The sequence below is a fragment of the Cnephaeus nilssonii genome, assembly GCF_951640355.1.
Source record: "Cnephaeus nilssonii genome assembly, chromosome: 17".
Lineage (NCBI taxonomy): Eukaryota > Metazoa > Chordata > Mammalia > Chiroptera > Vespertilionidae > Cnephaeus > Cnephaeus nilssonii.
In genome coordinates this window covers 35,923,848-35,933,262 of record NC_137088.1, presented here as the reverse complement: position 1 = coordinate 35,933,262, position 9,415 = coordinate 35,923,848, and positions in this window count along the sequence as shown.

Genomic DNA, 9,415 nt, shown 5'->3' with positions numbered 1-9,415 from the left:
AGTTAGTCTAGAGCTGTGTTGTCCGGGACAGTAGCCGCCAGCCACAGCCACATGTGGCTCCTGAGTACTTGAAAGGGACCCATCCAAATGGAGATGTGCTGTACGTGTCAGAGGTCAAAGACTAAGTATGAAAAAACAATGAAAGTAGTTCGTTGATCATTTTTATAGTGATTATGTATTGAAGTGATGATATTTTAGATATATTGGATTAAATAAAATACATTATTAAAATTAATTTCACCTGCAATTTTTTTTTTTACTTTTTTTCAATGAGTTTTCTAGAAAATTTAAAATTATATAGGTAACATGTGTAACTTGCATGTGTGTGCATTTCACTGGAAAGTGCTGGGCAAGGGGCTTGATCGGATTTAGGCACAGTTTTCTGGCCTCGTCAGGGCAATGTCATGTGCTCTTCCATCAGGAGGCTAGCCTTCCTGTTTGTGATGTTTGCAGCCACTGGTACTCAATGACTGGATCCACTAATCTATTGGAGGTTAAAGAATTATACTCATGCTATTTTCTCATCTTTATTATCTGCCATGCTATAAAGAAAACCTTTTTGTTATCTGAGGGAAATTAAGTCAGCTCCTCAGAGAGGTCTTCCCGGATGTCTCTGAATAAGGCGATTCATGGTAGTTCCATTCATATTTGTCTCCTCATGGCCCTTTTCATCATTTGCCATTATGAATTTATTTGCTTGCTTGAATGTTGGGGGGGGGGGGTGGCCTCCTCTACAGTGTGAGCATCAGAAGGGGAGGGACTAGCTCTGGTTTAGTCATCCATGAAGTCCCAGTGTCTTAGCCCAAGGAGGCTCTAGGGAAGTATTTGTTGAATGAACGGAGGGATTCTCAAACAGAGAAGGCCCCCAAACCATAACACAGGAAACCCGAGCTCTAATCCTGGCTCTGCTGCATGCCGAGGGTCATTTCAAACTCTGCAGGCCTCAGTTTCCTCAAATGGGGTGAGCAGGTGGGCAGTCTGGTGGCCGAAGCATGGTTTCTTCTCTGAGGGTCTCTCCCTCTCCAAGACCGGCCTCCCCTCAGTTCCTGCTTCCAGAGGCCTTTTTCTCACCAGGCTGAGCTGGGGCCAGGTGGCAGGTGATTAAACAGACACCCCACAGCTAAAAAGCCAAAGCTAATTAACCCCAGCCCAGCAGACCCAAAAGAAGCCCGTCTGGCCTCCGCCCTGTTGGCGGGTGGCATTAATACCTATGGATTCATCCTAATCCTGTTCTTTCCCAAGACCCTCCTGTTTCTCAAAAAAACTTTCAATCAAGCAAAGAGTTTCCACAGAGAACCTCTGAACCCAGTTCCCTGAGGAAGAAGCCAGGAAGCAGAAAGCCACCCCACCAGGAGCTAACAAGTGAGCTGGCCAGACAAGCTTTAACATTCAGAGAGCAGTGAACGATGGGAGCAGGGCAAGGAGCGGGGGTTTGCTGCACCTGCCTCTCCAAGCTGTCAGAAAAATCCAGGGAAATAGGGATGGGACAGTTCCTTGCACTCTGCCTGGTGGATTCTAAAGGCTCCTAACTCGTGAACAAGATGAACTCTGTTAACAAGATTATCCCACCTGGCCTGATAGGAAACTAAGGCTCAGGATCAGGACTGACTTGGCCAAGAGCCAAAAAGCCACCCCATACGAGGCACCTGCTACATGCTGGACAGTATGCCAGGGGTGGAGGGTACTCAGGTGTCTAGAGCAAGTTCCCAGAAAACGAGCTGGAGTCGGGATGCTTAGGCACCTATGATCCCTCAGGGGGGCTGGTCATTGGAGGAGAATCAGCAGAGGAAGAGTTTGGGCAGGATGGAGGGAAACTACAGGGATAGTGAAGTGGGCTGCTAGCACCCTGACACCTGCAGGGAAGGTGACATGACAGAAGGCAGAGAGAGAGGCTGTGTGGAGAGGCCACTGTCACCTGGGGAGGGAACTGGGGTATAAATACCAGACCTCCTACCTCAATCAAGGTGCCCTCCACAGCTAAACCCGGTGGAAGCAGTCTGTTATGTAGTCTCTACAGTCAGCACCTGGGGGACAGGGTGGAAATAGGTGTCGGCAGGACCCAGGCATGCAAACAGAAGGTACTCACAGGACATTTGAGCAGAGACCTGAAGGAGATAAGGTCAGTGGACATCTGAGAAGAGTGTTCCAGGCAGAGGGAAGAGCATGGCCAAAGGCACCACACAAGGGCTGAGCCTGAAACATTTATGCAACATCATCTGGCCTCCATGGCAGTAGCAGAGTGAACATGGAGCAGTGAAATCGGGAGGTAACAGCAGGCTGATTGTCTAGGCTTGTCAGATAAGAATCCTGGGCGGGTGCCGAGCAGGGGAGGGGCATGCTCTGGCTGCTGTTTTGACAGGATCTCTCTGGCTCAGTGCAGACACCAGGTCATAGGGGGCAGAGATGGAGACAGAGAGAGCAGGGAGGAGCTATGCATCACCTAGGTAAGAGATGCTGAAGGCTGGAACAAGAGTGATAGGAGCGAGGTGGTGACATATGGTTGGATACCAATGCTATTTTGAAGGTAGAGAGATGGGGTTTTCTGACGGATTGGTTGTGGGAGAAAAAGAACTTGTTACTCTTGTCTATTATCTTTAACTGCTCATCTATGGCCAATGTGGGTCCCTTCTAAGAAGGAGCTTGTTTGTTGTTGGTAGGGAAGGGGAACCTATGATATATGCAAATTCCCTGTGAAGGCTCTTAGGGATTACTGTTGGCTGGGGGCAGGGAGCATAATGATAGTGTGACGGTTCTGCCTAAAAGCAATATCTTTGTCCTTAGAGTTTATATACTTGCAGATGAAATGGTAAGAAGGTGATATTTCCTGCATAATCATATGGGAATGGCTGAGGCTATCGAGGAAATAAAATCAGCCATAAATTGAGAGTTGGTGAAGTTGAGTGGTTGTACATGGGTGCTTATTACACTATGCTCTCTATTTTTGTGTGATTTTAATTTTTTAAAATAAAAGTGTTTGTTGTTTTTTTAATCCCAAATGTGGATCCTTGTGGTGGAACTGTTTTGTATCTCAGCTGTGGTGGTGGTACATGAATCTACATGTGGGGAAAAAATTGCAAAATACACACACACACACACACACACACACACACACACACACACTCACGAGTACATGTAAAACTGGTGACATCTGAATATGGCCAGTGGATTGAAGCAATGTGATATTGCACTAGTTATGAGAGATGTTAACGGGGGGGGGGGGGGGGGAATGGGTGAAGAGTATGTGAGACCTCCTGTAGTGTTTCTTTTGATTGCATATGAATCTATAATTATCTCAAAATTTTAAAAAATGAAAGTACCTATAGAAGATTAGAGAAGAAAATAAATGTTGACAAGGATGTGGAGAAATTGGAATTCTTGTGCATTGTTAGTGGGTATGTGAAATGGTGTAGATACTTTGCTAAATGGTAGGACCATTCCTCAAAAAAATTAAACAGAATTAGCACATGACCCAGAAGGTGAAAACAACCCTAATGTTTATTGACAGATGAATGGATAAACAGAATGTGCTAAATTCATGCAATGGTATATTATTCAGTCTTAAAAAGGAAATTCTGACACAGGCTACAACATGAATAAATGAAGACATTATGCTAAGTGAAGTAAGTCAGTCACAAGAAGACAAATGCTGTATGATTCCACTTACATGAGGTCCCTAGAGCAGTCAGAATCCTAGGGACAGAAAGTAGGATGGTGGTTGCCAGAGGGTGGGGGAGGGAGAAGGGGAGTGTGTCTAATGGGTACAGAGCTTTAGTTTGGGAAGATGAAAAGAGTTATGGAGATGGATGGAGGTGATGGTTGCACAACAATGTGAATGTACTTAATGCTACTGAAGTGTGCACTTAACAATGGTTAAAATGTTAAGTTTTGTGTTATGTATACCAGCATTTACAAAATTAAAAAAAAAAGATTTGGGGAAAGCAGGTCCACTGATATCTCAAAAAGGATAAAAAAGTTATAATCAGATGTCACCAGATTCCCTTACTTTCTGTCCAGAATGACATGATAAAAGGAAAAGGGAAAGCCAATGATGGACTGTCTAGGTGCCCTGCCTTTCCATTTCAGTGCCATCAAAAGAACCCCAGGCAGGGCTCTTTCAGACAACAGCGATATCCCCGATATGAAAGTCCCTAAGACCGTGAGAAATCAATCATCAAATAACCAATCAACACCTGTGGTGACAGCGCTACAAGGGTCTAATCTATCTATATCTATCTATCTATCTATCTATCTATCTATCTATCTATATATATATATATATAAATGCTAAGTGACTGTCTGACCAACCGACCAGCTGGTAGGTATGACACGAACTGACTACCAAGGGGCAGACACTCAACGCAGGAGCTGCTGAGCTGCAGTGACTTGGCAGCGGTGGTTCTCGGGTGACGCACCCGGAACCAGAGAGGAGGGAGCCTGATTCTGGGGTGCGTCACCTGAGAACCGCCCTCTCGCAATCCGGGACCCCTCGGGGGATGTTGGAGAGCCAGTTTTGGCCCAATCCCCGCAGGACAGGCCGAGGGACCCCACCTACCGTGCATCGGGGCACTAGTAACATATAATAGGCGCCTGAGCAACTGGCCAACTCCTACACATCCTTCAGATCCCAGCTTCAATGTCCCTTTCTCAGGACAGCTTCCTTGATTACTTGGACTAGATCATATTTCTCTATTTCAGGATTACCATAAATCACAGGTTGCCCAGGAAAGTCCAAGTTTATGCCAGTTGTCCAGGCATAATTATTAATAGCAAACGGTCACTCTCAAAAGGGTCTACGTTTAGAAAATGTGTCTGTCTTGTTCATGTGATATCCACATGTCTAAAACTGTTAAATCTACAGAGCTTTATGTTTAATGCAAGCTCAATAAATAGTGGTTGAATGAATGGATATTTCCATTATTTTGTCTATGATGGCCATGGAGCTGCCCCTTTCAGATTCCCTCCTGGGTAGACTGACAGCCTCCAGCTGCTGTCCCAGGCTGCTCCCAGACAAAAAGTGGGGTGGGGGTTACCAGAGCTGGGCCTTCCCTCCCAATGGTGACTTCTCCAAGAGCCAGTCTTTGCTCTGGGGCTCCCCACCAGCCTGGCCAAGGCTTTCTCAACACCGCACAGCAGTCTGAGGCTCCCTCCACCCAAGCCCCTTCCTCCTGTCTCTCCTTTCACCGGTGTCTGACCTGCACTGTGATCTAAGGCTCTCCTGTCTACTTCTGCTCCCTCTACCCTTTATATTTCACAAGGAGCTCCCCAAGTAAATCCCTTGCACGTCTATTGAATTGGAGTCTGCTTCTCAGAGGACCTGAACAGGACCATCACAACAGGACCATGAGGTGGGAACCTGAGTCTGATTCTCTTATTCCCACCAAGACAACTCCCACCCCCGAAAAGAGGTGAGCCCCTGCCCAGCCCCCTCTTCCCTTAGTCAGTCGGCAGTTGGGGAACACAGTCTCTGGCCAGTTCTCTTGTTCTTTCATAGATGTTTCCTTGCCATTTCTCCACTGACCCAGTTAGCTTAGGAAACCATCTTTCAGTCCCTCTCCTCCTCCCACGTTTCTTTCCCTCTCGGTCTCACTGTTACTCCTTTAATGCCCCCTCCAAAACTTAGCCTTAAGAACATGAGTTCTGCCTGTTTCATAAGCTAAATAAAAAACAAGAGTAAGATAACAAGAAACATACAACTTGTGAAGCCCTTGAAAGTGTCCAGACATTGTCATCAGCATCTTCACCAATGTCTCGACTCCTCTAATTAAATCGGCTTTTCTCCAGCTGCAATATTCAAGATCAATTAAATAGATAAGGGGCATTGATTAAGCTGCTCTAGCCCCAGTGACACACAAGCCTGGCTGCATATTAGAATCCCAGGGAAGCCTTTTAAAAACAACAATGCCTAGGCCCCACCATGGAACAATTAAAAGGCTGATGCCCAGGCCATACCTTACCAGATTCAGACTTCATTATTTGGAGGGGGAGTGTGGGTGTCAGCTTCCTTGGGGATTAGAGTGTGCAGCTGGGGTTAGGAACCCCGGATACAAGAAGTTTCCCACAGGCTTTAGTTCATTCTATCAGGTGAGCACTACTGTCTCATTTTGCAGATCAGGAAATGGAGGCTTAGGGGTCTGGGGGGAAGTAGAACTCAGAAGTCCCAGTCCTGTACCTGGTGCTGGGTACAGTCTCTGGCCAGTTCTCTTGTACTTTCATAGATGTTTCCTTGCCATTTCTCCACTGGGGCAGCACGAAGCAGGGCCAGAGGAGGCAAGTGCCCAGAGCAACTCCCCCGCCTCCTTCCCCCCAGCCCACCTCCACTCCACCAATTCACCAGCTCTCACTTATGGTGCTGTCCTCCACATGAGGCCCTGTTTTTTGTGTTGTTTTTGGGGGTGGGGGGTTCCTTATGCAAGCATCCTGGAACAGTCATATATTTAATTACAACCACTTCAGGGTCTAGATTTGACTCTGGAGCCTATCACAATACTTCAAAAATGTTTGTTGAAAAAATTTTTGACTATATCTCTCTTCCTCCTCCTTCCTCTCTGAAATCAATATAAAAAGATATTTTTTTTAAAAAAAAAGAACAAGAACAATGAGAAGTCATCCAGCTAAGAGGGGATGGTGGCTTAGACCAGGGGTGGCAGTTGAAATAATGAGAGGTGGTCAGTCTAGACATATTCTGAAGGTTCATGGAACAGGATTTCATGGCAGTTTGCATATGGGGTATGAGCAAAAGAGAGGAGACAAGTTTGATGCTGGAGTTTTTGTCCCAAGTAACTGCAAGAAAGGAGTTGTCATTAACCTAAATAAGGGAAGCTAGGATCCGATCAACGTTTTGGGAGGGGAGCAATCAGGAGTTTAGTTTTGGACACGGGACATTTGGACATGCACTGGATACCCAGGGGAGATGTCAAATAGGCAATCGAATATTAGTCTAAATTAAGGAGAGGCCTAGGCTAGAGCTATAAATGTAGAGTCACATATAAATGGCATTTAGAGTGATGGGAGTGGGTGAGACAGAAGGGGAAGAGAAAGAGGATCCAGGACTGAGCCCCAGGTCACCCAACAGCAGAGGCTGGGGAGAGAAGAGAACCAGTGAAGGAGAATGACTAGGAGAGGACCTAGGCATCCCAGAATCAAGTGAAGAAAGGAGCCATCAACTGTGCCAAGCCACATACAAGATAAGACCCGAGACTTGACCATGGATTTTGCCATGAGGAGGTCATTGGTGACCTTGACAAAAGGGGCATCCGTGGAGGAGTGGGAGTGAATGTCTGCTTGGAATGGATTTAAGAAAAATGGGTGGGAGAAATTGGAAAGATTGAGGATAGACAGTTCTTTTCAGGAGTTTTGCTGGCAAGGGGAGTGTGGAAGTTTATTGTTTGGTGGCCCCCAACCACTTGCCTACTGGTATTTGAGATCTTGTGTAGTCCCTTCCCTTGGATCTAGGCTATTCCTGGGACCACTTTTAACCACACTGTTCCAGGTCCAGGCCTAAGCCATAAGAAGGCCCGGCAGCTTTTGCACTTTGGGAACCCAGCCACCATGCGTTAAGAAGCCCAAGCCACACAGACGGGCCATGTGGAAGAGAGAATGGAAGCCCTTTGCTCAACTGCCCAACCAAGCTCCAGCCAACAGCCAGCACCAACCTCCAACCCTGTGGCATCTTACCCAGAAGGCTACAGCCCCCACTGATATCACATGAAACACAAAAACTACCCAGCGGAGCCCTGTCAACCCACTGAATTGGAGAGATAATAAAATGATTGCTATTTAAAAGCCAGGAAGTTTTGAGGTGCATTGTTACACAGCAATGACTATATGAAACAGAGAGACATGAAGTGAAAGCTACAGAGAGAGAGGGATCAAGAAAATTTTTGTTGTTCTTTTCTTTTTTTATTGATTGATGAGAGAGAGAGAGAGAGAGAGAGAGAGAGAGAGAGAGAGAGAGAGATTCATTGGTTGATTCTTGTATGTGCCTTGACTGGAAATTGAATCCACAACTTTGGTATATTGGGACCATACTCTAATATCTGAGCTATCCGGCCAGGGCCTGTTGTGTTAAAGACGGGGGGAATCACAGCATGTTGTTATGGTGATGAGAATGATCCAGAAGAGGTTAAAAATGATGCTGTGGAAAAAGAGGGAGGATTGCTGGAGTGATGTCCTTGAGCAGATGAAGGGGAATGCGGTCCAGTGCACAATACGGATACACAAGTGCATGGTCAGCTCACCTGGCAACAGGTGGGGGGCTGAGTATATGGGTGGAGATGCTGATGGGAGGGTCAGTGCTTGGTGGAAGGGGGAGTGAGGACAGGGAAGGGGCGTTAGTTAAGGGTTTGGGAGAGTGGAAGGGAGAAACAATCCTTCGGCAGAGCTGGAGTGTGAATGAAGAGAAAGGTAGAGCCTAAATGCCAGGCAGCACTGAGGCTCTCTTAACAGTCAAGGTCATGAATTTTAAAGTGAGCGGAGTCTGGCTGGTTATCAGCTTTTCTGCAGCCACGTTCAGCTGCAGCTGTGTGGGGGCGGAGGCAGAGTTGGCTGAGAGTGGGACATGACGCGGTTGTGGTTGTGCCAAAGGACTGCAGAAAGCATAAATAATGAGTGAAGACCTAAAGAGCTGAGGAAAAGCAACTTAGATTAAAAGCTCAAGACCAGGCAACATTAGAAAGCAGACCGTAGATGGGGAGGGAGAGAAAAACGAGAGAGGGGGCGTGAGAGACTGGAGAAAAGTGAGAAGGAAACAGGACCATGTTTGAGATTGGTGGCATTAGGCGTTCACACTTAAGTGCAGATGAGTTTCAGATCCTGTACCAGGAAGAAGTTTTGATGGGAAGGGTGGGCTGGGAGCCAGGAGGGTGCCGGGAACCTGAGACAGGCAGGGAGGTGACAGCTGAAGCACCTGTGCCACCCCCTCACCTCCCACCCCTCCCTGTCCCAGGACAAACTTGGCTCTTTTTCATTTGGTTTCAGTTCTATTCACCCCAGGGTGGAGCTGCCTGTCCCCTCCCCACTCCTCCCTCACTCCCCAAACCTCCCCTTCCTGGGTTGTTAGAAAGCTCCTCACAGAACTTCGCCCCAGGAAACTTCTCTCCCAGAACATCCTTAACAGCCAAGTCCGGAGGTGAGAAGTGTTCCGGCAGCTCGGCAGTGGGAGAGCCAGCTGGGAGAGTGGGGCAGGCAGGCACACAATGGCCCTCCTGCCAGGGCTTCTGGGGAGAGAACCAGAGCCCGTCAGGAGATGGGTCCCTGGCTCTCCCACACCTTTCTGTGTGCCAGCTGCTCCCCTGCTTCCCAAGAGAATCGCCTGTTCAAAAATCCAGAGGACAGGGCTCCTACCCCAAGCTGGCAGTGAGGTCTAGAAATCCTTATTTTCAACCAATTCCCCTGGTGAGACCTTAAGACACAGTCC